Here is a 10,435-nt window from a genome sequence, read left to right on the forward strand (position 1 = left end):
GAAACGTGCATGTTGTTTATGTGGGGTTACGACCCAAAACCTTACGTCTACAGGGAGGGAGTGACTGGGGGAGTTGACGTGACGTGAAGCAGCAGCAACTGCAAAACAAAATTCTGTTTTGGCTTGTTCAATAACTTCAGGGCTCGTCTTACATTTTAAGTTGTGTTTGTAAGTAAGTGTTCGACTTTATTGTACTTTCCTTATAACATAAGCTATTTTAACGGAATTGTAGGATCGAGACTGCACAACACCGTGCAACTCTTAAATATTTCTACAAGCAAGAATTTATTGACAACATGAGGGGGAGTTCGTCGTATGGAGACCGAGCTAGAGACCGTGCAGAGACAGAGGGTAAGCAGATATTTTCTGCAGCATGTGAAATATAGTTATAGCCACGTAGGAATATCTGTCAAAATGGTTAGTCTTTTTATATGATACGGGGATATATTGGAATGCTGTTTGATGTTCGTTGAAACACAACTATCTTGCTGAATCTCTACGTGCACTCAGACATGTTGCACGCGCCCTGTTCGTGTATGATAAATAACTCTACTTGCTTGCAACAGAGTTATAGGCGGTGCCCCGCCCCACCCCACCCCACCCAGGGAAAATTGCACTAACTGCAAATAGATTAAAAGGGCCAGGAACCTATTTAGTGTCTAGGTTGCAGTGTTACTAATCATGGATCGTTCATCCCCTTTTTCATCACTCCTCTCGTTGCATGTTCTATAGGCCTCGGTTTGGGTCCAGTAGCTGGGGCGGCCCTCCCCCTATGAAGAAGTTTGGGAACCCTGGAGAACGCCTTCGCAAGAAGAAGTGGGATCTGGATGAGCTGCCCAAGTTTGAGAAGAACTTCTACAATGAGCACCCAGAGCTCCAGCGCATGACTCAGGTACACACACAAACACAATATATAAACATGTTCTTAGAAGGATGCTATTGTGTGTATTGAGCCTGTTGATTCTCTGTTGTCTGTGTRTGCAGTATGACATAGATGAGTTCCGCAGGAGGAAGGAGATCACAGTCAGCAGTACTGGCTGCCCCAGGGCCATCACCAGCTTCCACCAAGCACAGTTTCCCCGTAAGTAGACAACAGTAGTTACCAGTTGACACTTGTTGAACCTATATTATAGCCTGTCCCTTCACCTGTCAGCTGTCATGACGGTAAAGAGATGAGAATAGGAAGTTGAACCCATTTTAAAGAGTTCATGGAACAGCCCAAGCTTACAAAACACTAACCCCATAGGCTATTGGGAAGGGGAGGGGGGCTCATGGGCCACATTATTGGGTAAAAAAACCACACAAAAAACACTCCATGCCACTCTTGAACGTCAAACTAAATACATAGTATGTTGAAATTACAATGGCATGCAAATTGATTTTGACAAATCGGTCAAAAAGAAATCTGTGCGGCCCTCCGTTGAATTTCAAAAGCCCAACATTTTTAGCTAACTATTCCTTTAATTGTTTATCTTTGCTGACAGAGTATGTAATGGATGTGCTACTGAGTCAGAACTTCAAGGAGCCCACATCCATCCAGTCACAGGGGTTCCCTCTGGCCCTGAGTGGCAGGGACATGGTGGGCATCGCTCAGACTGGCTCCGGCAAGACCCTGGCAGTAAGGACGCCATGATAATCCAACAACACGCACAGTACCGACAGCTGCAACATCTCTGTCTCTCTGTCTTTCTTTCTGTCACACACACACCAACAGCTGCAGTATAAAAACACATAAACTCCCAGAGGAACATTGACAGCTGCAACACACAAAGACATARTGACACATGAGGACAAACGTCCCTGGACTGTCAGACTGGGACATATACCTCATGACCTCATTGTACTATTTGGCACCTTTTCTTGCAGTATCTGCTTCCTGCCATTGTGCACATCAACCATCAGCCCTATCTAGAGAGGGGAGACGGACCTATTGTGAGTACACAACTGGAAACTGCACACTGTTGCTTATTCATATATTTCAGGTCTGTGAGACTAGAATGTTTTGACCCTTTTCTATAGTGTACTTAACTCTGTTGTGCTTAGACCTACCTATGGTATGCTGTAGCTATATATCATGTGTTATTAAAGGTTATACACTACCGTTCATGAAGTAGTAACCGCAAAACACAYTGAAGAGGCGACTCCGGGATGCTGGCCTTCTAGGCAGAGTTGCAAAGAAAAAGACGTATTTCAGACTGGCCAATAAAAATAAAAGATTAAGATGGGGGGAAAAGAAACAAGACTCTGGACAGAGAACTCTGCCTAGAAGGCCAGCATCCTGGAGTCGCCTCTTCACTGTTGACGTTGAGACTGGTGTTTTGCGGGTATATTTAATGAATCTGCCAGTTGAGACTGTGAAGGCGTCTGTTTTCTCAACTAGACACTCTAATGTACTTGTACTCTTGCTCAGTTGTACACCGGGCCTCCCACTCCTCTTTCTATTCTGGTTAGAGACATCTGCAGTGTTCTGTGAACGGAGTAGTACACAGCGTGTACGTGATCTTCAGTTTCTTGGCAATTTCTCGCATGCAATAGCCTTTCTTTTCTCCGAACAAGAATAGACTGACGAGTTTCAGAAGAAAGGTCTTGTTTTCTGGCCATTTTGAGGCTGTAATCAAACCCACAAATGCTGGTGCTCCAAGATACTCAACTAGTCTAAAGAAGGCCAGTTTTATTGCTTCTTTATCAGCCAACAGTTTTCAGCTGTGCTAACATAATTGCAAAAGGGTTTTCTAATGATTAATTAGCCTTTTAAAATTATAACTTGGATTAGCTAACACAACGTGCCATTGGAACACAGGAGTGATGGTTGCTGATAATGGGCCTCTGTACGCCTATGTAGATTTCCATAAAAAATCTGTTGTTTCCTGCTACGATAGTCATTTACAACATTATGACACCTTTCTTGATTGTAAATACTTCTCTATGCATGTCCAGCTGGATTCTGGCTTGTTAAAGAAACATATAACTTTATTTCTTGCCTGTGTATGATGCAGTTGACTGCATGCAAATGTATTTAAAGAGAACAAGATTTTATTGATATGATGTCTACACTGTATTTCTGATCAATTTGATGTTATTTTAATGGTTTTCTTTCAAAAACAAGGACATTTCTCGGTGACCCAAACTTTAAACGGTAGTGTATGTAATGATACTCTCTCCCTCAGTGCCTGGTCTGGCCCCGACCAGAGAGTTGGCCCAGCAGGTGCAGCGGTGGCTCATGATTTTGGAAAGACCTCCCGCATCAAGAGTACTGTGTCTATGGAGGAGCACCCAAGGGACCGCAGATACGTGACCTGGAGAGAGGTGAGGAGCTGCAGGTTGAATAAATGCTGTTACGAGTTACTTACTTACTTATATTGTTGTGCCTACTACAGACAAGACCTCTCCACCTCTGATGACTAAAACCTATTGGTTCCCTGGCCCCAGCTTATTAATTTTCTGCACTTCCCTTCAGTTACTAGTATTAAGATTGAAAAAGTTACAAGTATTGGAAGTAATCTCGCAATTGGTCTCTTCTGATGCATTTGCGTCTTTTGAAACTGTGACACTTGCATCCTATGTCATATAGGTACAGAGATCTGCATCGCCACCCGCGGGCGTCTCATAGACTTCCTGGAGGCAGGGAAGACCAACCTGCGGCGCTGCACCTACCTGGTGCTGGACGAGGCTGACCGCATGCTGGACATGGGCTTCGAACCACAGATACGAGATCGTGGACCAGATCCGGGTAAGCCAGGCACATGCTATACTTAGCAAACCGCACACACATCTCCTGGATTAAGCAATTATTATGACTGTGTAATACATAGCCATTCATGGATTGTTGGGTAGGTAGATGGATACCTCAGAGGGTGGTAGATCATCTCTGTCTGTCCGTCTGTCCGTCCGTCCTGTCTATCTTAATGACAGTTGATATAATATCAATCCATCACAAATAACTAAATACTCATGTTATAGAATAGAGTAATAGTGTATTGTCCTCTGAGGAGGAGTATCTCTATTACGTTCTCTCCCTGTGCCCAGCCGGACGCAGCCTCTGATGTGGAGTGCCACCTGGCCCAAGGACGTCGTCGGCTGGCAGAGGACTTCCTGCGGGATTATGTCCAGATCAACGTAGGCGCTCTGGAGCTCAGCGCCAACCACAACATCCTGCAGATAGTAGAGCTCTGCATGGAGAACGAGAGACAACAAGTTAGTGAGGCATCCGCCAATGGACAAGATCAATCTCTAGTTTTGCATTCTGTTCATGTCTCCTTTCCTTAATCATCGCTGATCTGGAAGGGAATAAACCAATGTAGTTAAAAGTATTCAGTATTCTTGGTTATGAAGACAGAAAGAGTGCAGGATGCTATCTTTTTGTAACGTGAGAGATATTAGTCTTGGGATTGTGATTGAGGGATGTTTTCCTAATATCTTTCCTCTGTCTTTTTGTTGTGTCAGGCTGCTCCAGCTGATGGAAGAGATCATGGCTGAGAAGGAGAACAAGACCATCATCTTTGTGGAGACAAAGAAGCGCTGTGACGAGCTCACCCGCAGGATGAGAAGAGATGGGTGAGACAGAGAGAGACTGAGGGAACGACGGACTGCCAAAATGGGTTTTAAGTCCTTTTTCAAAGCCACGATCCTGACTATGCAAAACAGAGCCAGTTGTGGTTTCATATGGAGTGTGTTGGGCTTCTTAGTCAGATAAGAGTGTAGAGAAATTGTTTCTCTGTTCGTACAACTGCCTTTCTTACCACGTCCTGTTCTGCTGTCTCAGCTGTCTGTCCCATGCAACATTGTTGTGGTGTGTTTTCTAGGTGGCCAGCCATGTGTATCCATGGGACAAGAGCCAGCCAGAGAGAGACTGGGTTCTGACAGTAGGTCACATTTCAACGGCCATGCTTTAGTCTAGCTTTGGTGAAATGTGTTTCAGTATGGGTTTTCTTCATTTTTTTGTTTCCTTTTTCAGTCTTCTACCTAACATCTTTGATTTTGTCTGAACTTTCAGAATTCCGTAGCGGCAAAGCTCCTATCCTCATCGCCACTGATGTGGCGTCTCGTGGTCTGGGTATGTCTTCTCAACATTGAATACACACACTCACGTGTTACAACTTACACTCCTACAGAGCAACATACAGATTCAAAACGTATACACACTCTCCAACACACACAAACAAAACAGTTTCAGAGAAAAACAACACAATTAAATAATGTGATTTTTGTTGTTGCCTATTTCCCATCCCGTTTTCCAGGTTTAAGATTTACAACGACAAAATCATACATTTGTCTGCAACATGTAATAGCGGTGTTATTGAACCTGTAAACAACAACGAAAATTGGTCAGCACTCTTTCTACAGATGACCTCTGTCAATTACATTCTAAAGGAAAGAAAAGCACCAGTAGCCCTCACAATCCCCAGGCCTTCAGCTCCCCAGGCCTTCAGCTCCCCAGGCCTTCAGCTCCCCAGGCCTTCAGCTCCGCAATGTTTTACAGTCTGTTTCTTGTTACTGAAGTCCAGAACGTCCTTCGACCGGAGCACTCTGGCACGCTGCCTAAATGGGGTGTGATGGGGGGGCAGATGTCCCCATGCTCGCCAATACCCTCCTCTCACGTCTCCTTTATGATGTAACCCAAAACATGAAGGAAAACATCCCATTATTCAGTATTATATGTTTGATTATTCTCGAGATACGTTTCCATCATTCATAGTACTGTAGTTATCTGTATTTTTCTCTACAGGTATTTTCTAGGTAGGGTGTGCTTAGGGGTATCTATACGTGAATCGACAGTCAGTTTCTCCCATGTCCACCCTGAAACTTGTACAGAAGTGCCCTATTCCACCCTACCTAAATAGGTTAAACCTGGAACCTGAGAAGGGGAAGTAGACATGTTGGGTTTGCCAAGCTACCTATGACTGTGTCTTTGTTCTTTTCTCCCCCTCAGGGTTGTGCAGCACAAGGCAGCTCAGCACAATGCTGGTGTCAGACAGTACTGGGGCTGCCTCAGTCACGTTAGCAGCTAGCTAGTGGCTTGTCTAGTTATCAGAAGGATACACCCCCCCATTCTCCCACTTCTCTGGTTCTAAACACCCCAAATAGACCCCCACAATAAACTGAGGGTATATGATTATCTGGTTCCTAAACACCCCCCACGACCCCCATCATAGACTGAGGGTATGTGATCCAGCGAGCTTCCTTGGGATCAACCTGAGGTGCCTGTCTGTCTCCTCCGTCCGTCCGTCCAAAAGGCAGACAGACGGGGAGAGTTAGGAGCTCGGCTGGATCGAGTCCTGATCGATTTGCGGAGGTCCTGCAACTCGGCGAGAGAGCATCAGAACCGGCCATTGGGGGGGGGTTAGCGTTCTGCTCCTGTCGACGTTGCTGTGTATGCGAAGGGTGAGGGGGAAACGGGGGGCTAGTTTGAGCCCCCTCTCTCCCCCCCCACGGCCTCCAAGCAACACAGGGCTGATCAGGACAGGACAGGGGGTGACTGACTACCCTTGTAACAACCTCTAAAGGGGTAAGTACCTCACACCCCTTTCCTACTACACCTTCCACGACCTCCGCCGTGCATCAACTCATTCAGGTAGTTTCATCGATCCATATTGAAGTCAGGCACAGAAAGGTATTTGTTAAAGGAATTGTGTTGAACTCTATCCTCCAACATTTACACTTTCTCTGGTGGAACATATTAAGGTTTGGCAGGTTCTGTGAGTAGTAAAATGGCCTCCCTCTGTTACTATGGAAAACAGGGAAAGGTCCAAGGAGATGTTTTGTTTTCGGACCAACCAGCAGTGTTGTCAGAGCTTCTGTAATGAGAAACAGATTTTTTGTCCTACTGTCATTTCAACATCCGAATTTAAAGAAACATTGGAAATACTTTTTACTCTTCTGGTCTGATCGTGTTGACAGTGTACTGTCACTCATTTCCCCATATTCTTCTCATACCATTTCTCAGCAGAGAACATGTTACCATGGTAGAACTAAATGTTCTGAATGGTTATACTATTATGTAAGATTGCGTAAACTGTGCATTGGTGAAGGTCCAGACAGAGAATGTCACATCATCAACTCTACTGAATCCCTCCTAATGCTGAGTGGTTCTCTCTTGTCACATTCTGTGGGGTTTACCACTAAACCTCTAGGCTCTCCAGTCAAGATATTTGACCCGAAACTGAATAACTTTCATAGGTTTTACTTCAAGAATTAAAACTTTTATTCTACTTCAATTTGGATAAATGTATAGTTATTCTTATGTTATATTTGGACAGGTAAGTGGTAATCAATATTTAATACATATTAATTAGAATGGATTTCTAAATAATCATCCACTTTTCTCCCATAGCTTTGGTGTTGTTTGAATACCATCTGTCTTCTTTCTCCACTGTACAAAAATCTCTCAACCCCAAACCTCACCCTCCTAACCCTCCTCTCCCTCCAAACCCTCTCTCCCTAATTTCTCCCTCCAAACCCTCCTCTCTGCTCTCATCTCACCCTCCTAACCTCCTCCTCCTCCCTGCTCTCATCCACCTCCCTAACCTCCTCTTCCTCCTAACCTCCTCTCCCTCCGTTCTCATCTCACCCTCAAACCCTCCTCTCTTCCTCCAAACCCTCCTCCCCTGCTCTCATCTCCACCTCCAACCTTCCTCTTCTTCCTCAAACCCTCCTCTCCCTCCTGCTTTCATCTCACTCCAAACCTCCTCTCTTCCTCCTAACCCTCCTCTCCCTCCTCTCTCATCTCTCTCTCTCCTCACCCATCACCTTCCTCTCCCACCTCTCAAAACCACTTTCCCCCAAGACGTGGAGGATATCAATTTTGTCATCAACTACCGACTACCCCAACTCGTCTGAGGACTACGTGCACAGGATCGGCCGTACAGCCCGCAGCACCAACAAGGGCACGGCCTACACTTCTTCACCCCGGGTAACCTGCGCCAGGCCAGGGACCTGGTCCGAGTCCTGGAGGAGGCCCGGCAGGCCATCAATCCTAAACTGCTGCAGCTGGTTAACTCTGGACATGGGGGAGGAGGGGTGAGACTGGCTTGATTCACACTAAGGGTCAACCCGAACCATACTATGCTGACTCAATTGAGGAATGGATGTGATTTCTAGACCCTAGTTTTTTAATTATTTTCTATTACCTTTACCATCTCAAATCCAAACATAAACTACACGTTCTGTGTAACCATGATGTTTGACATTCTTAAACTAAATATTTCAGCTTATGTTATGACATTCTAATCCTCCTATGTGATGTTCTTCTCCAGGTGGCAGGATGCGTTACCGTGGGCGGCGGCTCCAGCGCCAACAACCCCAACATGATGTTCCAGGACGTGTGTGAGAGTCGCCTGCGCTCCGTCAGCGGGGGCAACAAGCCAGATAGCCGCGGCAGCAGCTTTAGCCGGGACGGGCACAGTGGCGGGGGTCGGGACGGAGACACTAGGTCCTCATCCTCTTCCTCCTACAGGGACCGAAGCAGGGTCAGCCGGGGGAGTTACGGCTCARGGGGGGCYGATCAGTACCAGAGCTATGGTACCCAGTACAGCTCCAGGGCTGGGGGGGCAGCTAATGGGGCCCCTAGGGGTAGTAGTGGTGGGGGGCAGAATCAGTCCAGTCAGCCCCAGGGTGTGTTCGGTCCAGCTCCTCCACCTCCAGCAGGGCCCAAGCCCCTCATGGCCCAGCTGATGGCCCCGCCACAGCCCCCTCTCATGGGCTTCATAGGGCAGCCTCCGTACCCCTTTGCTCCCCCCCCGCCTCCTACACCCCCACCCAGGAAGTAGAATTACTATACAGTCATGGTGCTTGGAATCCAAATCACCATGGTTCTTCAAACCCTAGTGTTTATCAGTGTGTAACTGTAACGTTACTCTGAAAGGGTGTTTAGTTGCCGTCCTGCCCTTACCTACCAYGGTAAGAAGGCAAAAGTCAAGAGATTTGAGGAGGTAAGGGCTAACATATAGCTACATATTTTTGTACTGTAAATGTTTCGCGATGATTTTAACTACATCTGAAAATATATAGTACTCATGCATGATACACTTCTCGCTTTTCATGTGTTCAAGAGTAGTCCGTGCATTGCCAGAATATGGTATTCTGTGAATCTGAAGCTGTGACTCTTTGGTATTAATTGGCACGACAGGGGTTGATATTTGCATTTGCGATTTACTCTAAATGGTGAGGTTCTAGTCCTTTAGTGAGTAACAAATGCTAAAATGTGATATGTTTTTGTTGCCATGTAGAACTCCAGTGATTTTGTCAGTCAGCTATGCTTTCTACTTCTCTTTTGGGGAAGTGAATGTTGCATTATGTCATTCTCTATTATCCTATTCTTAATATGTATATTCATTTGATACTGCAGTCAGCTTTTTATAGAAACTGTTTATAAACTACATAAGCTCTATGGTATGCATTTTCTTCAGAATCATATTAGAAATATACAGGACAATTTGGGAATGAAAATCAGACACTTGTCATAATCCTGCGCATTGAGTGTTGCTTTGTGAATGTTTAATCAACATTTATTGGTAAGAGGTAATTCATATGTATGTTTATTTTCTACTTTGCTTTATTTCACAGGATTTCAATAAAGTTCTGAAACCAAAATCCTTGTAATTGTATGGAGTAAGGATAGGTAGCATGAGTGCACATTCATTGACAACCACAATAGACAAAATCATTTAAACCCCCAAGAAAAAGATAACTTTATTTCCTTAAATACATATTTGCACTACATTCTCACCATTCCCCCTCAATATTTATTTGCTCTTTGTAATTATACTTTTTTTGGCAAATGTACATAATTGCAGAACCATTCTTATTTTACAAAGTCAGAGCAAGAAATAGGTAGCCTGAGTCCCAGATCTGTTTTACCAGCTCCTAGTCTTTTGAGTTTGCAAGACCGACCAACAGATCTGGGACGCAGGCTAGGTAATAAAGGCAGGAGGTGTAATGTGGAGGGGAGCTGCAGAATGACGTGAGATATGCAGCTGCTGCATGGTTGGACCAGGGTGGGATGACTGTATCTGCAATGGACAGGTGGGGCTGCTGGCTTTACTTCTAGCCCAGCACTACATGATACACTGACCAACTAATCTTAGTCTTCAATAATAATTTTATTGATTGAATCGGGTGTGGTACTACTTGACTGGAGCAAAAGCTTCCGCCTCACTGTCCCTTGCGGATATGATTGGTCGCCGAGATTGAACGGACGCATCATCAATGACAATTTCACATCTCGCACCAAAGGAAGCATAACAAGATGTCATAACAAGAAAATCAGTATCCGACTCCGAAACGGGAAAAAATTTGACAAACAATAAAGCATTCATATGTACATGGAAGGTAAAAAAAAAATTAAATACCAAGATACATAAAGAACAAACTCTCAGCTTTAGGCACATACGGCAGATTTAAACGGTGTCAGCACTGAACAATCAGTACTCAACTAACG

The 10,435-nt window shown here is 45.0% G+C and overlaps 1 long non-coding RNA gene and 1 pseudogene across 1 annotated transcript; one reads left to right on the top strand and one right to left on the bottom strand.

The window, feature by feature from the left end:
* Nucleotides 1-60: 60 nt before the first annotated feature.
* LOC112075973 (probable ATP-dependent RNA helicase DDX17) lies at nucleotides 61-9,588 on the top strand (annotated as a pseudogene).
* Nucleotides 5,077-7,732, bottom strand: LOC139025888 (uncharacterized). The gene is made up of 3 exons (XR_011477557.1): nucleotides 7,683-7,732; nucleotides 7,542-7,627; nucleotides 5,077-7,429 (listed from the first exon to the last, which is right to left on the bottom strand). It is a non-coding gene; the product is annotated as an uncharacterized lncRNA (long non-coding RNA).
* Nucleotides 9,589-10,435: the final 847 nt, after the last annotated feature.

Source organism: Salvelinus sp. IW2-2015, unplaced genomic scaffold (assembly GCF_002910315.2).
Source record: "Salvelinus sp. IW2-2015 unplaced genomic scaffold, ASM291031v2 Un_scaffold3495, whole genome shotgun sequence".
In the NCBI taxonomy this organism is placed as follows: domain Eukaryota; kingdom Metazoa; phylum Chordata; class Actinopteri; order Salmoniformes; family Salmonidae; genus Salvelinus; species Salvelinus sp. IW2-2015.